This window comes from Pinus tabuliformis, chromosome 4_2, assembly GCF_031772625.1.
Source record: "Pinus tabuliformis cultivar Carrire ecotype Pingquan chromosome 4_2, CPIR1, whole genome shotgun sequence".
NCBI lineage: Eukaryota > Viridiplantae > Streptophyta > Pinopsida > Pinales > Pinaceae > Pinus > Pinus tabuliformis.
Genome location: NC_142304.1, coordinates 135,185,342 through 135,201,001, shown reverse-complemented (window position 1 = coordinate 135,201,001; position 15,660 = coordinate 135,185,342). Strand labels below are relative to the sequence as shown.

The window sequence follows — 15,660 nt, the reverse complement described above, 5'->3', positions numbered from 1 at the left end:
AAAAATTGGTCAAACAATTCAATCAACGCTCAATTCTTTGCCCAAAAATTCATCATCCAGTCAAAGATCCTAAGAGGTTTGGTCCAATAGCCAATCAAAGATTCGGTCAAAGCAACCTAGAAAAATGCCAAGTCAACGTTGGTCAATGAGTCAGACTTCAACCCAAAAATTTCGGTGGTCAGCTTTAGTTTTCTTCCTTCTTCGCACATATGAACAGAAGTCTTCTTTATGATCTGAGTTGTTGAGATGACGTCCAAATGAAGAGGGTCAAATGTCAATCTATACATGTCCAATCATGTGGGTTTTGACAAGTGGTGGGGCTGACTTACCTGATATGGTATGGTTAGGATCAATCCAAACCAGTTGATTCCATGTACAATACAGCTAGAATGCCCACTATTCAACAACTTATTAGTCCTAAATCGTGCTAGTGCCATTTACAGACGCAGTGTGATATTTTCTTTCTTGCCTTACCCTTCTAAAGGCAAGGGCATAAGCAGTTGACCCAGTAACAAAGTGAACAGATACAATTGAGCAAGCGCCCCTTTAAGGTCTATATCCCTTCATTGGATAGACAGTTATATATGATGTAGATCCAATAGAGGCACAGACAGCTAGCCAGTTTTGGAGCTTACATAAACAATAAAATATAATTTTGTTTCACTTTGACTTTGTTGACTTAAATATCAATCGCAGCTACACATTTTCAACACTCCCTCTTAGCCAAGGAGGTATTTCTCCCTGACTTCCATAGATGTACATATGATGAAAAAAATTCTCCATCCCAAGAAAAGGTTGAATGAGTTCAATTATATTCATGAATCCATCCACCTCATGTTCAATACCAAAACCATGAGGAAAGCATCCCTGCATCAGCATCTAAGGAGAAACTAGTCACCCACTAGTCCTAGGTCACCAGCTCAACAAGTCGTCACTTGGAGACATGTAAGGAACCCCACCTGACCCAAGGTGAACTGAGGAACATTTACCATTCCCACATGTTGTCACATATCATGAATGGTAAATATCAACCCACTAGCCAGACCCCATGGCAATATGGTTAGAACCCCACTGACTGGGGGAGCAATCCAGACCTTGATGCTAACTAAGCCAATCTCCCCAGCCAAACAATGACCAAGGGAGCATTCCAGGCTTTGATGATTACTGAGTCAATTCTAAGTCGAACCCCATGACCAAGGGAGCAATCCAAGCTTTGATGCATATAGGGCCAATCTCCCCAACCATAAACCATGGTTTCCCGGTCAAACCCCATGACCTAAAGGAGCAATCCAGACCCATTTATGCTACCACATTAACACTCCCTTCAATTAGGGGAGACATTTTCAGTTACTCCAAGCTTATCCAACGTCATCCAAGGACAATAAGAATGTTATCAAACAACCCAATCATAGAAATACATAGGAGCCTCATTGCTCCTTTTGTACCATGTGTTATGACCTATCATCACGGTCGTCTGCCGCACTTGATCAAATAATCCTAAAGCTACCTTGTTTCACAACTTGCCAAACAAACTATAATATATGTTAACCAATCTGAATTTGTATATCCCAACAACTGTACTTTATCATATGATACATATCTCGATCAATGGTACCATTTTGGTACCTCCACACAAATTGTGTCACATGCCTTGTCTAAACCATAAACCGACCACTTGAATTTATCACCATAGTTGCTTTCCAGTCGTTGAAACAAATCCTGATGAGACTATCTAGGATGCTCCTTCTACTACTCAACTTCATCATATTGGGTACCATGGGAATGGTCATGAACTTGTTGTCTATCATCCCTAATCTTTGAAGGGTGGTAACAATATACCATCCTTTTGACCAAGGAAGATCTCATCCAACTTCTACCACACTTCTAGCCCCAATAAGTAATGTATCTAACCAAGATAACTCTCTCTGTATTGATTGCTCCCTCTGAAATAGAAGCTCTTTCGATCATCAAGCACGATGTCAGTACAATTTCTCCCTCTAAAACAAAAGATCAGTGATCTTGGGAGAATCCTCTTGCCACAAGCTTTCCTTCGTTCTTCCAATGCTTCCAACTGTTGCCAAAGCCATGGCAATCTTCACAATGTACCTGAAATCCTCACCAAGAGGCCATGCAAGAACAATCAATCATAAACTAACAAAAAGAAACAAAGACAAGAGGCTAATAGAAAACAATAATAATCAATGAAGAGAGATATATAAAGTACTCATCTTTTCAGGATTATAGGGATATGTCAGCTCCCTCTTGATCTTTGCCTTTTTGCAGAAATGAAATCCATTTGCAAACTCATCATGCTCATCATCATGCTTCTTTGCTTCCTTTCCTTGCATCAGCTAAGGTTTTTTTTAGCGGAACCATTGATCTAGGTCAAGTTCTAGTATTTTATCCCCAAACCCTAGGATCTTTCAAAACTTCTTTCCAAACCCTAAGACTTCCAAAATCTTATTGATACCTTTTGTAAGTCCAATATCCTGCTGTGAATCTCATAGCAATATAGGTGAAGAAACCTTTCTTCTTTGGAGTATCTTACTTTATCATATCTCATATACTTTGAAGGAAAAACTAATCTGTTCTAGTAACAGTTATCAGCAACATATCTTCATCCAATACAATTTTAATCATAACAGTACAATGCAAGGCATCTCTTGCAATTTTGACAAGAAACCTTACTCAGTCATATAAGATATTTCTATGTTAGCACAAGGTGTAAGGCATTAGAGGCTCAAATCTTGTAGCTTCAAACTCTGATTTTAAGCACATATTTTGCAGTGTGATGCGACCGAAGGGGATGTCCCTACACTTCATTTCAACACATCATATTTTTTGAACCATAAGCAAAATTCAAAACTTTCAGGACTTCACCCTCAAACAAGAGAGATCATCAAATCTATCATATGCAACTTTTCTTGCTGAAGTAGATATAGATGGGATAGTTCATCCAAATCACGGGAAGACAAGAATGTGCCAAGTCTTCCACGAATTCCTTTCATCAACCGAGGTAAACAAGCAATCTTTAATTAGTATAAGTATGTGATGTTTTCGAAAAGCAGCCGTGAAATGTTAATGTCACTTTGCAAGATAAAAATTCATGTCCTGTACAGCTGCCATAATCATGAACACTCATTTCCACGATCTTCCTTTAGAAAAGAATCATTAGCAACTTCTGATCGCAGAGTAACACAAAATGATTGGTAGAGATTAGATGGATGTTTTTTGGCCTTTTCAAATAAAGTAATTCGACCTCCTCAGAACATTGTAATACTAGCAATAATTTGTCCTTTACAAGAACAACTGCACTTGTGAAAGTGACTTTGTCATCACAAGATATCTGATGAGGAGCTTAGCCTCTTCTTTTCTGTTAGCATATGAAGGCCCTTTCAATTATCATCAAGGCTGAACTCAGTTCCTTAAAGACCAGCTTTAGAGTCTGCTATAGGACTGATATTATAGACAGTTTTTAAAACTAGAGAATCTAAAAAAAAATCAGTCCAGGTTTACAAGAAACAAATTTAGGGTCTCTTCAAATTTTCTTTTAGACATATAAACTCGAAATAACTCGAGAGGACCTTCGAAAAAGGCCTTAAGTCTGCCCTAACTAGTTTTATTACAGGTAGAAACCACCACCTTGATGATAGATGGCACAATCTGAATTTGAGCCTGCATTTTCAAACTTGCTTATACTTAAGAGGTATAGATTGAGGTACCCATCTACCTCTCAACCAAGCCTATACTTGGTCCTGCAACTCGGCTCACAATCCTATGTAATTTTATCCCCTTATTGACAATATTTTAATGTGGACAATGCTAATGAATGTTGGAAAGGGAGCATCAGTATATTCTTTTTCCTTGAATCAAGCTAGATGAAATGAAATCACATTAAGAGAGTCAAACAATGGTACATACCTTGCAAGTTATGTATATTAAAACCTCCATTGTAGAAAGACTACAGAAGACAACCTGTTGGCTCTTTTAATGATCTGAGATGTCTGGACCTGTTACTTGTTGGCCTATTCAAGCATATCACCATCCTCATAATTATATGTTCTGTCATATCTTGATTTCTTCTGTTGTGGATATTCATCATTAATATCTGTTGTTGAAGTAACCTGCTTGTGTTTCCTCTTTTTATCATTCTTCCTTTTAGGACACTTGTCTTGATAGTGGCCAAACTTTTGACAATGGTAACACTGAATATTCTTCTTCTTTTGATTCTGAATGGGAGCAAGACTGTTTGAATTTTTCTTTTGGAATTTACTAAACTTTCTTTCGAACTCATCATTCTGAGGTCTTTTAATTCTTCTTTTTGACAACAGCCTAGACTCCTCTTGAATACAGGAGACCCACAATTTGATCAAATGTTGTTGTAAGAATACTAGAAGTAAAAGAATCCCATGACTTTGGTAAACTATTTAGAGTTATAGTCACAAGTTCTAAATCACCAATAACTTCTCCAATGGCCTTGAGTTGGTCTCTTAATTAGGAGATCTTCATGAAGTAGGTCATAGAGTCCGATCTATGCATTCGAATATCCTGTAGATAGTTTCTTAAGGTTATTTTCTGCTCAACATTGTTGATTGTATACAACCCTACTAGGGTATCATAAACTTGCTTTGAGGTCTTCATTTCTGAAACCAAAGGAATCAAGTGATCTTTGATGGATTCAACAAGAATCCTTTTGGCCTTGATTTCCATTTTCTTGTGTTGAATCTTTTCCTCATTATTCTGAGGCTCAGAGACCCTACCTTTCACATATTTCTAGACATCATTTTCTTCGAGAATGAGATCTATTCTAGTCTTCCAAGCCTTGAAGTTTGATGCCCCTTCCAGCTCATGTTCGGGTTTGATAGAGGAGCCCATTGATCAAGGATCTGGTGCACCAATCAAATTGCAGAAGTAGGCATCTTCAAGGGTGATCTCAATGCCCTTTCATTTACCAAAGCTCTAATACCATGTTGATTTTTAAATGCAATGTGATCTTGTATGTGAATGATATGTTGTTGATTGGAAACAACAAGGAAATCATCAAGGACATGAAAACAAAATTAACCTCTAAATTTGACATGAAAGATGCTGGCGCTACAAATTTTATTGAACGTGGAAATTAAAAGAGATCTTGCAAACAAGAAACTTAAGTTGAACTATTGGAAATATGTTAAGACAATATTGTGAAGGTTTAATATCCAAGAATGTAAATCGGTCAAGGTCCCCATTCCTATAGGTGTAAGGTTAACTACAAATAAGTGTCCCAAAACACAACAAGATGAAGAATACATGTCTCGAGTTCCCTATGCCAATCAGTTGGTAGTTTGATGTATGCAATGGTCTATACTAGACCAAACATTGCAATGTGCAATAGGTGTTTTGATCAGGTATATGTCAAAACTGGGGAAGGAACATTAAACAATAACAAAGAGGATTTTTAGATATTTGCATGGCACTATAGATTATGGAATTTGCTACCAAGGAAGACTACGAGCATACAAAGTATTTGACATACATGGTTTTGTTGATGTAGACTATGTTGGAGATATGAATTGTAGAAGATCTACAGTGGCTATGTGTTTAACATATTTGGAAGAGGAATCATTTGGATGAAGAAAAGACAATCTATAGTTGCACTCTCAACTACAAAAGTTGAATACACAATAGCCACTCATGCAACTAATAAATTGTATAGTTACAAAGATTGTGCTCAGCTATTGGGTTTGTACATCAAGTTGTAAGGTTAGATTGTGACAGTTAGAGTGCAATCTTTTAGGTAAAGAATCCAACTTATCATTGTAATGCAAAGCATATTAATGTTCAGTATCACTTTGTGAGAGACATGGTTGAAAACGGGAAGGTGTTGCTTGTGAAGGTGGACATTTTGAAGAATGTTGCAAGTTCATTAACAAAGTCTATGAGCACTGAGAAGGTTTCTTACTATAGAGAAACCATGGGCATTGTTGCCCCAAATTGTTGATCATGTAATCTTGTAAGTTGTGACCCCTTGTATGCAAAGAAAAAGCAAGGGGGAAAATGTTGGGTATGTGTTATATTCTTTATATGATTAGTGCCATGTGCAATTTGTATAGGTCGAGCATAGCGGGGGAGTCGAAAGGGGGCAGCAATCCCCTTATTCAGAGGGGTTGCAAGGGGGCCAATAGCACCCCTTACTAAAAATTTTGAGCATGTAGCCCCCAAAAAAATTTAAAAAATAAACCAATAAATTGGGTGGTTTCATGCATCCAGTTATTGGCGATTTTCGCTTTGGGTGGTTTTGTGGGGCATGGTTTTTCAACCCATGGTTTTATAATTTCGATTGAAGAATGAAGGTTGTAATCTAATCTAGGTCAATCAATTAGGGGTTTTGGATGTCACAGGATCCTATATTGTATTGTAAATAATGAACTTGATTGATAGAAAAAATCCTGAGAAAGGACTTGGTGCGGGAAGGGGCCATGGAAATGAGACTCTCCTGCGACTGCAACACCTGCGGCGGTGATGCCCTGTGCCATTATCGCTCGGTGGAGTTTAAGTTCATCGTGAAATACGATGGCGAACAAACCCTGGAAGTCACGAGCGTAGATCTCGTGAGAGAAAACCCCGTTTCTGCTGAAGACCGTGCCGTCAATACGAAGGTCTCTGATCCCTCTGAACAAAAATTGAGCAGATCTGCACTGACGGCAAGCAAAGGATCTGATCCCTTGCCCCTCACCCGCTGCTGCAACATAATCCTGAGGTCCAAGGTTCGATTTATCATACGATGGGGCCAGTTTCAAATGATCCAACCCGGGGGCGGAAAATCGTTAGAGATTGGCCTGATTTTCACAGGATCCGCCAGTCTGATGAGCGTCAGGCGTATCCCTCCTCAGTCGCTTCCTACATGCAAAGACAAGGGACTGCATGAGGCAGATCTGCCTCTTCACACAAATGCATGGCCCCAACCCTGCAGATCCAGGCCGAATCTATCTGATATGAGCAAGTTTAAAGACTCCCAAGAACCCAGGCGGCAAATCGGAGGATATTCGCATCGATTCAACAGAGGGTTCGCAGACCGCGACGTGCAAATGGGAGATCGTCCCAACAGGAGCCCAGATCTGGAAGACTGCTCACCAGATCGGGCCAAATATTGCAGATCCGGGGTGGATCTATCCGATCTGCCCAGATCCAGGCAGAAGATAAGTGGAAATCCGCCAGATCCAGAAATCAAATCCGTAAAACTGGACTTGGACAAGGTAGACTCAGCGGATCTGAAGCAAATTTTTATCAGATCAACAGAAGGTAGACACGTTTGTGTGCAGATCTGGAAATGGATGAGCGTATTGGAGTTAAAAAAAGAGATCCAGGACAAACTGGGAATTCCAGTTGCATTACAAAATCTATTATTTTCAGGGCTCTGCTTACAGGATCAACACACACTCCAGCACTATAGGGTTGCAAAGGACTCAACCATCATCCTCAATCTGCGATTGCGAGGTGGATCCAAGGGAGCTTCCTCAAAACCTACAGGTACCTATCGCGATGCAGCCAAAGGGAAAGAACCTCTAAAGGGGAAAGAATCTACAGTTGCTAATGAACCCCTAGGGCAGTATATCGTGGATCAATCGCCAGAGAGCCCCTCTATCTCCCTGGACTTACCAGAGGTAAATTACATATTCTCAGATCTACAAAAAAATGCTGTTATTTGTAGATTTAACGGCTTTTGGCCTAGAACTGATGCATTATACCAATGGATCCACACGGTTTGGACAAAAAACTGCCAAATACACCTATGCTCTAAGGGTTTCTTCATAGTAATTTTCCACTTAGAAGAAGAAAGGGAAAAAATTCTCAATCAAGGGCCATGGTTCTGGGGCAGTGCTGGACTTTTTGTTACTCCATGGTTCCCGGAGTTTGATGCCAACACTATGGTGGTATCAAGGATGCCAGTATGGGTTAGGCTGCATAACCTCCCGTTACATTTCTGGCATTCCAAGGCCTTAACAGTTATTGGGAATACCCTCGGGAAAATGTTAAAGATTGATGCAGCAAGACATATAAAGGGAATCTTTACCTTTGCTAGAATATGTGTCGAGGTAGATCTTAGCCAAGGATTACCTGAAAGTATAATTCTGAACTTCAACAATTCACAGTGGAAACAATCTTTGGACTATGAGAATACAGCTTTCAGATGCAGGGGATGTCAACAAACAGGTCATCTGTACAATGCATGTAAAAGTCTCAACAAGAGCAAGCCACAACAAAGGAAGCCCAAAGGATGGCAGAATATAGATGATGTCGTAAAGAAGAGAGATTCTGAAAAGAAAGCCCCTTCGATATCAGAAGACGAAGAATCAGAAGCTGAAGAGGATGATACCATCATAGAGGAAGCTGAAACAGGGAATCAGAAGGAAACCACATCAGACAGCAAGGCTCCACAGCTTCACCCAAATCAGGCAGAGAAGATAAACGATGACCAGAACATGGGAGGGATAAAGAAGCACCACCAATCAGACACATCAGATTCAGATAAGGAATCGGGCTTGCAGAAAGCTGAAACACAGTTAGTCATAGCCTCGATCGAGCCCACCCAAGGAGAGTGGCGCAAGGTCGAAAAGAAAAAAGGAAGAAAAACCTGAAGCTTGAGCCTTACTCACATATGTAGTTCAGTTTTTCTTGCCTTCACTACTTTCCCTCTCTCTCTCTATTCTTTTCTCATCATTTTTGCACGTTAGTCATGTAACGTTGCGTCGGGTGCCATGGCACTTGAGCCCATTGGGCAGCTTATGGAAATGCATCATGCATCTGCAATTGTAACTTTTCATTTCTTAAATAAAAGGTTACAGATTTTTCCACTGGAAAAAAATGAACTTGATTGATAATAAAAATAAGAAGTGTAGTTAAACGTTTTGTTGGTTTTCCTAGTTAAGGGTTTCTAGCTTAAATCTCTTAGTATTAACAGTGATTTCCATTGTTTACTTTTTTGTTTACAAAAAAATTGTGTAAACATTGCTTGCTATAAAAGTTGAGAACTTACATTTTAGACCCCATGTGCTACACATTGCATAGACCTCGTGCTTGAGGACTATTAGCTTTTTTATGAACCTAGCACTCTACAATTCATTAACCTAGCAGATTGTAGATCTACTAAATAAATTGCACAGCTAGGTTCCTAACATTAATTAGCAAAATCAAAACATAACCAACCTCACAAAATAAATAGCATGATAGATTTTGCCCAATCAAATCAATTCATCATTAAATTGATCCACAACCTACTTGGGCTCCCATCTTGAGATAATGGCCTGACTGAGGAAATACATCTACAACACTGAATTTTATCCAACTGATCAAGCCCTCTATGGTTGATATAGATCTCCTTGTTGCCCCCTTCCTCGAACCCAACACACTTAGAGTATCACACTCCTCATTGAGATGCCTCTCTCAATCTTGTGTTGCTATGTGGTGTATCTTCTCCCTCTCTTTAGCCTCGCTTTTATGACTTTACACTTAGCTAAATCCCTAACCCTAATCTCCAAAGTGATCGATGGTCGAGATTAGATCTCGCCTCGCTTGAAATCAAAGGTTGAGATTAAAACATAATGACTAAAGTAAATACTTTACTTTTTCTAGTATTTCTTTAGCTCAATAAGCCAACATAATAATTATGCAATTTTCCTAAGTTAGACTTAAGCCAAGTTACAAATGCAACTTGATCACACTAGAGCAAGTGTCTAAGGAGACTTTGGGCAACTTCTGCACGCCTAAACACTTAGGCTTGTCCAGAAGTACCTGCCCAAGCTACAAATATCAACAAGGGCATAGGAAAAGTGGATTGAATAAAGAACACTATAGAGTTTGCCAAGTGTATCACAGAATAAATCTACAACCACTCATGGGTATTGTGCCTAATGAGGAAAAACATCAAGAGCAAGGAGCTTGTTAGGCTTGTCATCATGAGATTCGCGACTCTCTTCCTCACATTGCAATCTCTCCTTTCCCAGGCACAAAACTTGAAGAAAATGTTTTCCAATGATGATTGGGATGTATCTCGATGGGCTCACAAACAAGATGGAAAAGACACCAAAAATAAAGTTTTTGACAATATTTTCCAAGAAAAACAACAGAGATTGTGAAAATTGTCAAGCCCCTTGTTAAGTTGTTGCAATTGGTAGATGGAGAAAAATTGGCCATGGGTTATGTCTATAAGACTATAGATCAAACAAAGGAGTAAATAATGGCAACTTACAAGAATAGAGTAGGTAAGTATGGGCCTATTTGGGAGATCGTTGATAACAAATGGAACAATCAACTCATTGCCCTATACATGCAGCTGGGTATTTCTAGAACCCAAGGAATCATTACAAAGCTTGGTTTGATGAAGATCAAAATGGGCAGGTCAAAGATGGGTTGTGCAAGTACTTGGAGCACATGGTCTTGGGTAAGTCCAAGCAAGTACATCAACAAATCAGTGCTTTCACTAGGGCCACAGTTACCTTTCGCAAAAACCTAGCAAAGGTTGTAAGAGATGTCGGCCAACCAGATAAGCAATTCCAAAGTTTTTTTAAAGTTCAATTGTTCAAAATTTAAACAGTAAATACTTGATTCTTTAGCCAAATTCACAAACTAATTTTTTGAACTAACTTTGTCTTCGTAGCACGTTGGTGGGAATATTTGGCAGCCAATGTCCTTAATTGTGAAAATTTACAACTAGAGTCCTAAGACAAATTGGTAATGACTGCAATTGGTCTATTTTTTAGCAGATTCACACGAATAAGAGAAACCATTTTGGAACAAAAACAGTTAAGCAATCTTGTCTTCATGCAGTACAACCTCCAACTAAGATGCCACCAATTAAATAACAAAAGACCTGCTACAAATCCCATTGCAATGGATGATATTGATCCAACCTCAAAATGGAATAAAGGAGTCTCACCCAACAAAGTTTGATGTTGATTTTGATATTAACACCATGAAGTGCGGGGGTGTGATCCTAATGCAAATCTAGTTGTCGGAGTAGGAGATGAAGCGATGCACCAAACATGGCACACGCAGGCACTAGTAATGTAGCTCGGCCAACTCATGCTTCTGTTGGTACTACTACTACTAAGGTTGCAGATGTCCCTAAGGAGTCTAAAGACTTTGAGCAAAATGACGTTTTTGTGGCTCTTGTTGATGATCTCATTTCTAGCAATGGTGATGAGTTTGATGAGTAATCATATCGATCAGTGATTTGTAGTAGGCCAATAGTTTGTAGCATGGTTTTTGGACTCTAGAGGCCATTTAGAGCCTCATTGATTATGTATGTTGTTATTGATATGTATTGCAATTAGTACCATTTTGATATATTCACCCTTACACAATATATACAAATGAGCAAACTTTGCATATTTTGACCTTAATGGTTTGGAATCTTAAAAATATGGTTTTTTTCATTAAAATTTAATTATTTTATGTATTTTTTTCTAAATTGAGTCATTAGATCTGAGTCCAAGTCGAAACCAAGTTGAGTAGGTGGTTGAGTTGAACTTTGAGTCCGAGTCTTAAAACTACGTTATCCCTCAACCAATACAAGCTATAATACAAAAATGAGCAATAAAACACTAATCAGAGGATGGAATCTTAGTAAATTGTATTGTATTTGCATTTATTTGTGGTATAATTAATTGTTTTGAATCATGAACCTTCATCTTTGTCATTTAAAAAAGTCGTGCAAAGTACATTGTTTATACTATTTCCTTTTTCGCAATTAAGGAATGTGATTTTTATATACAAATTCATTTTCATTGTTAGAGATATTCTCACGACTCCCAAGAAAGATTAAGACCTTACATGAAACCTTCATAAATTGGTTAATTAGAAAATTGTACGCAACCATTGTAAGAAGGAAATCAAGGGGGAAATACGCATGATGAAATGCCACATAACACAATACAAGTGCAAGTTAAACCATGTACAAATGTCCCAAGTGATATAAATCCAAAATTCAAGTTGTTGTTGAAGTTGCTCATGCAAATAAAACCAAGGCAAGAAAGGATGAAAGATGAAACAGGGAGAGGTGGATTAAGTCCCAAACATTAAAGTGAAAGTTGAAACATTGGTTATGAAGCCTCCTCCACTTACCCTTTAGGGATCCCTTTAGATTTATCCCTCCAAATCTTCTTGATGACACACCATTCACACCTTTTTTGCACACCACACGACCCCTAGTTCTCAGCCTACCATTGATAACCAATGGAGGATGCAATACACAGATGTACCATTCCAATACATGGCTAGATGGTGGTATGATGCAATTTTTCCTTTTAATGTTGCACACTCCCCCTATTATCAACCTATGTACATGCCATAGCTACATGTGGTGCAAGCTTAAAAGGCCCTAATTATCATGGCCTAAAGGAGCAACTTTTGCAAGAAGTCAAACACATGAGTGGTGACTTGATATAATTTAGAGATTCATAGACCAAAAAGGGACATACCACAACATCTAATGGATATATTGATAGAAAATCCTATGCCATACTTAATTTTCCCATTTCTTGCCCACTATGACCTGTTTCTTAAATCAACAAATGCATCCAAGCATGTAAAGGGTGCACCACTATTATTTTAATTCTTGAATGAGGTAACTTTGGAGGTGGGAGTGGCTAATACTGTACATCACTAATAATGTCGCAAACTATGTGTTGTCAATATGTTGTTGAGGAAAAATGCCACACCATTTTCCAAACCCCATGTATTGCACACTGCCTAGACCTCATGCTTGAGAATATAAGCAATCTTAACTGGGTGAAAAGAGTTGTAGAGAAAGAAAAAAGAATTAACGAATACATCCACAACCACACATGAGTCTTCAACACAATGGGTTGAAGACTTGTTCAAACTTAAGCCAACTGTTACTCCATGGGAAAGACATCTATGGAAAAGTTTATAGACCTCTTTTTGGACAACAAAGGACATTGTCCACATCACAAAGCTAATAGTTAAATTGTTGGATATAGTAGATGATGATAAAGGCAACACAAAAAGACGAAAAGAAATGTATATCCCTATTTGGTGGATCATTAATGAGAGGTTGAACAAGCAACTCCACTAGTTTATGCACGCAATTGAGTATACACTTAACCCAATATACCGCTATACAAAAGACTTTGAAGCAGATGGGGAGGTGAAGAATGGATTGTACAAATGCATAGACCGCATGGTCCTTAATCTAAGTGACCAAGACGCTAAGTTCCTAGATTATAACGAAAGCAAAGGTACCTTTAGCAAAAACATGGCTATTCAACGCAAAAGCAAGGATTAACTAGGCTGGCAATTTCAAAAAAAATTAATTGCATTTTCATTCTTCTAGACATTGAAAATTTCTAGTCAGAGTTTCACTCGTTTCTTGAATTTTCTAGCGTTGTCTTTAACTCTTATCCCGACCCATTGGTGGAGATGCTTGACAGCCCATGTGCTGGATTGGAAAGGTTTGCAATCCAGATCTTTGAAGAAAGACATGTAACATTTCCAGGTGCGAACACACGTGGAGTGTCATTGAGCGCAACCACCAACAGAAGACACATTGTTTCAATCAATACGATTGAATGATTTAGTCTTTGCGAAATACAACCTTCGTTCGAGGTGCAACCAATTGTGGAACAAAACACCTGATGTAGATGTCATCGTCTTAAGAGAGATTGATCCCTCCTTGTTGTGGATCCAGCAGAGTAGACCAACAATGTTTCCAGATTATATCTTTCGTTGGATGGACATCAAGACACTTTCAACACCAAAGGTTTCAGACGCTAGTGTTGTACTTGCACGAGGGGTCGATGAGGGCATCGATCATGCGATGATTGTCCTCGCATGTAGTACAATTATTTTTGGACTCTCGATAGCATTTATCTCCACGACATTTTACTCTCGATAGCATTTGTCTCAATGACATTTGTTACATTCATCCTTACATGTTATATACATCCGCAGGCTTTGCATCTTTCGTGTCAAGTGATATGCATTTACATTGATGTACATAACTACATATTTTTTTACTTCAAATTGTAGAACTTAATGTATATTTTATTCAACGATACGGTCCTGGTTTTTGGAAATTCCGGTTCCAGTACCCCTTTGTGATTTTGGGATTTCCTGCTCCGGTTCTGATTCTTGATTATGGGATTTTAGATTCGGATCCGGTTCTGGTTCTGGTTCTGATAACTTTGTAGGTGCGTCCGCAGTCCTTCTGCTAACCGACTCTGCCGAGGGAAGAAGTACAGATAAGATATGCGTCGCAGGCGCAAGTTGTGGCAAAAGATCTGAAAGAAGTGAATCTAGTTCAAGAAAGCCAAAACCATTCACCGCCAGACCCCTGACATTGCAAATCCAAAAAGAAATGTCTAGAACTTGAAGAATCGGGATCCAATCCAGATTTCAAATTGGAATATACACTGGAAAGGGATATTAAATTTGTCGCTTTTAAGACAGCCAAGCCGCCCAGGATTTTGACGTGCAAAGGAAAGCTTCTTCGACTAAATTTATTTACAGAGGAGGTTCAAGATATCTGTAAATATGTGCCCTAATGGGGCCAGTTATTAGAACCATCCCAAAAATAGAAAAGAGAAACATATGTGATGTAAAAGAAAGATCGAAACATTAAATTAAAATCGCAAGACATGCCTGGAATCGACTGTAAGCCCGGACAGGCCCTTCGAAGACGGTAGTTTCTTCCGGGGCAGACCCTGAACCCTCTGATATTTGGAGACGCCACCTTATTCCTCCTAGAGTTGCAGTAGCGTGGTGTTTCTCCTTTTCCTCTGCCCGTCTGTTTTCATCCAAATGGGCATTGGAAGGCCTTTTCCTGCTCCCTTGTCCCTGGGAAGGGCCACCGACTGGTTTGATTTGGCGGGCAGACAGCTTTACTGATGATCTCTCTTTCTATTTTTTATTTTTTCCCTTGTTTTTTATTTTTCCCTTAATTTCCTTAAAACAAGGTGTATCTTTTTGTCCATTTTTCTGGGCTGAGCTTAGGAGCCGGCCAGCCCATCATTTTTTTTGGTACGACTTAGGCACATTGGAATGCAATCACCCTCATTTCACTTCTCTCATGACATTTGATTTTGAGACTTGATAGGAAACCCAACTACACCTCATGGGTAAGAGGGCAGACCTATCATAATTCAGAGAAGATTTAAAGAAATCCCTGATAATGACAATTGCATCTTCAAACCAATTAACAATATCTATTTTTACATTTCACTTGAAATATTTATATATATTCACGTCAAGAGTTTGTTAAGATGTTGAATCCGTTTATGTAGCCAAAAATGCGTTTTAAACAACCAAATATCACAATCTCACCTATAATTGTATTGATGGATTTCGACCAAAAAAGCAAAACATAAAATAGTTACAATATTGTAGATTTCTATTATAACGATAGCTCCTAGCAAAAGGGAATAAGGTCCACAAGCTCCTTCTTTGGGATACTAACCTTGACAACAAAGAGTTGGAAGTATGATATTACTTTACTTTTCCACAAATCCAACAAAGTCGGCTTAAAAGTGAGTGTTTTCAATGTTTGTTAAGGTAGAAAATGAAATTACAAATAGGAATACTTGGGACATTGATTAGTGGTGATTAGCCAAGGCGATATATTGGTGGTGAATAGTCACTATTGTTGTTATGTTAAATATTGTA

At 38.7% G+C, this 15,660-nt stretch overlaps 1 protein-coding gene across 6 annotated transcripts in view; it reads right to left on the bottom strand.

The window, feature by feature from the left end:
- Positions 1 to 15,054, bottom strand: part of LOC149168594 (uncharacterized) — a 307,528-nt gene extending 292,474 nt beyond the window's left edge. For 4 of the 6 annotated variants that reach the window (XM_089428326.1, XM_089428329.1, XM_089428327.1 and 1 more), the window contains exon 1: positions 14,641 to 15,042. The gene's annotated coding sequence lies outside the window, so the exon portion shown is untranslated. Of the gene's footprint in view, positions 1 to 14,640 lie in introns of all 6 variants that reach the window. The other 2 variants (XM_089428332.1, XM_089428331.1) reach the window with 2 other exon arrangements.
- Positions 15,055 to 15,660: the final 606 nt, after the last annotated feature.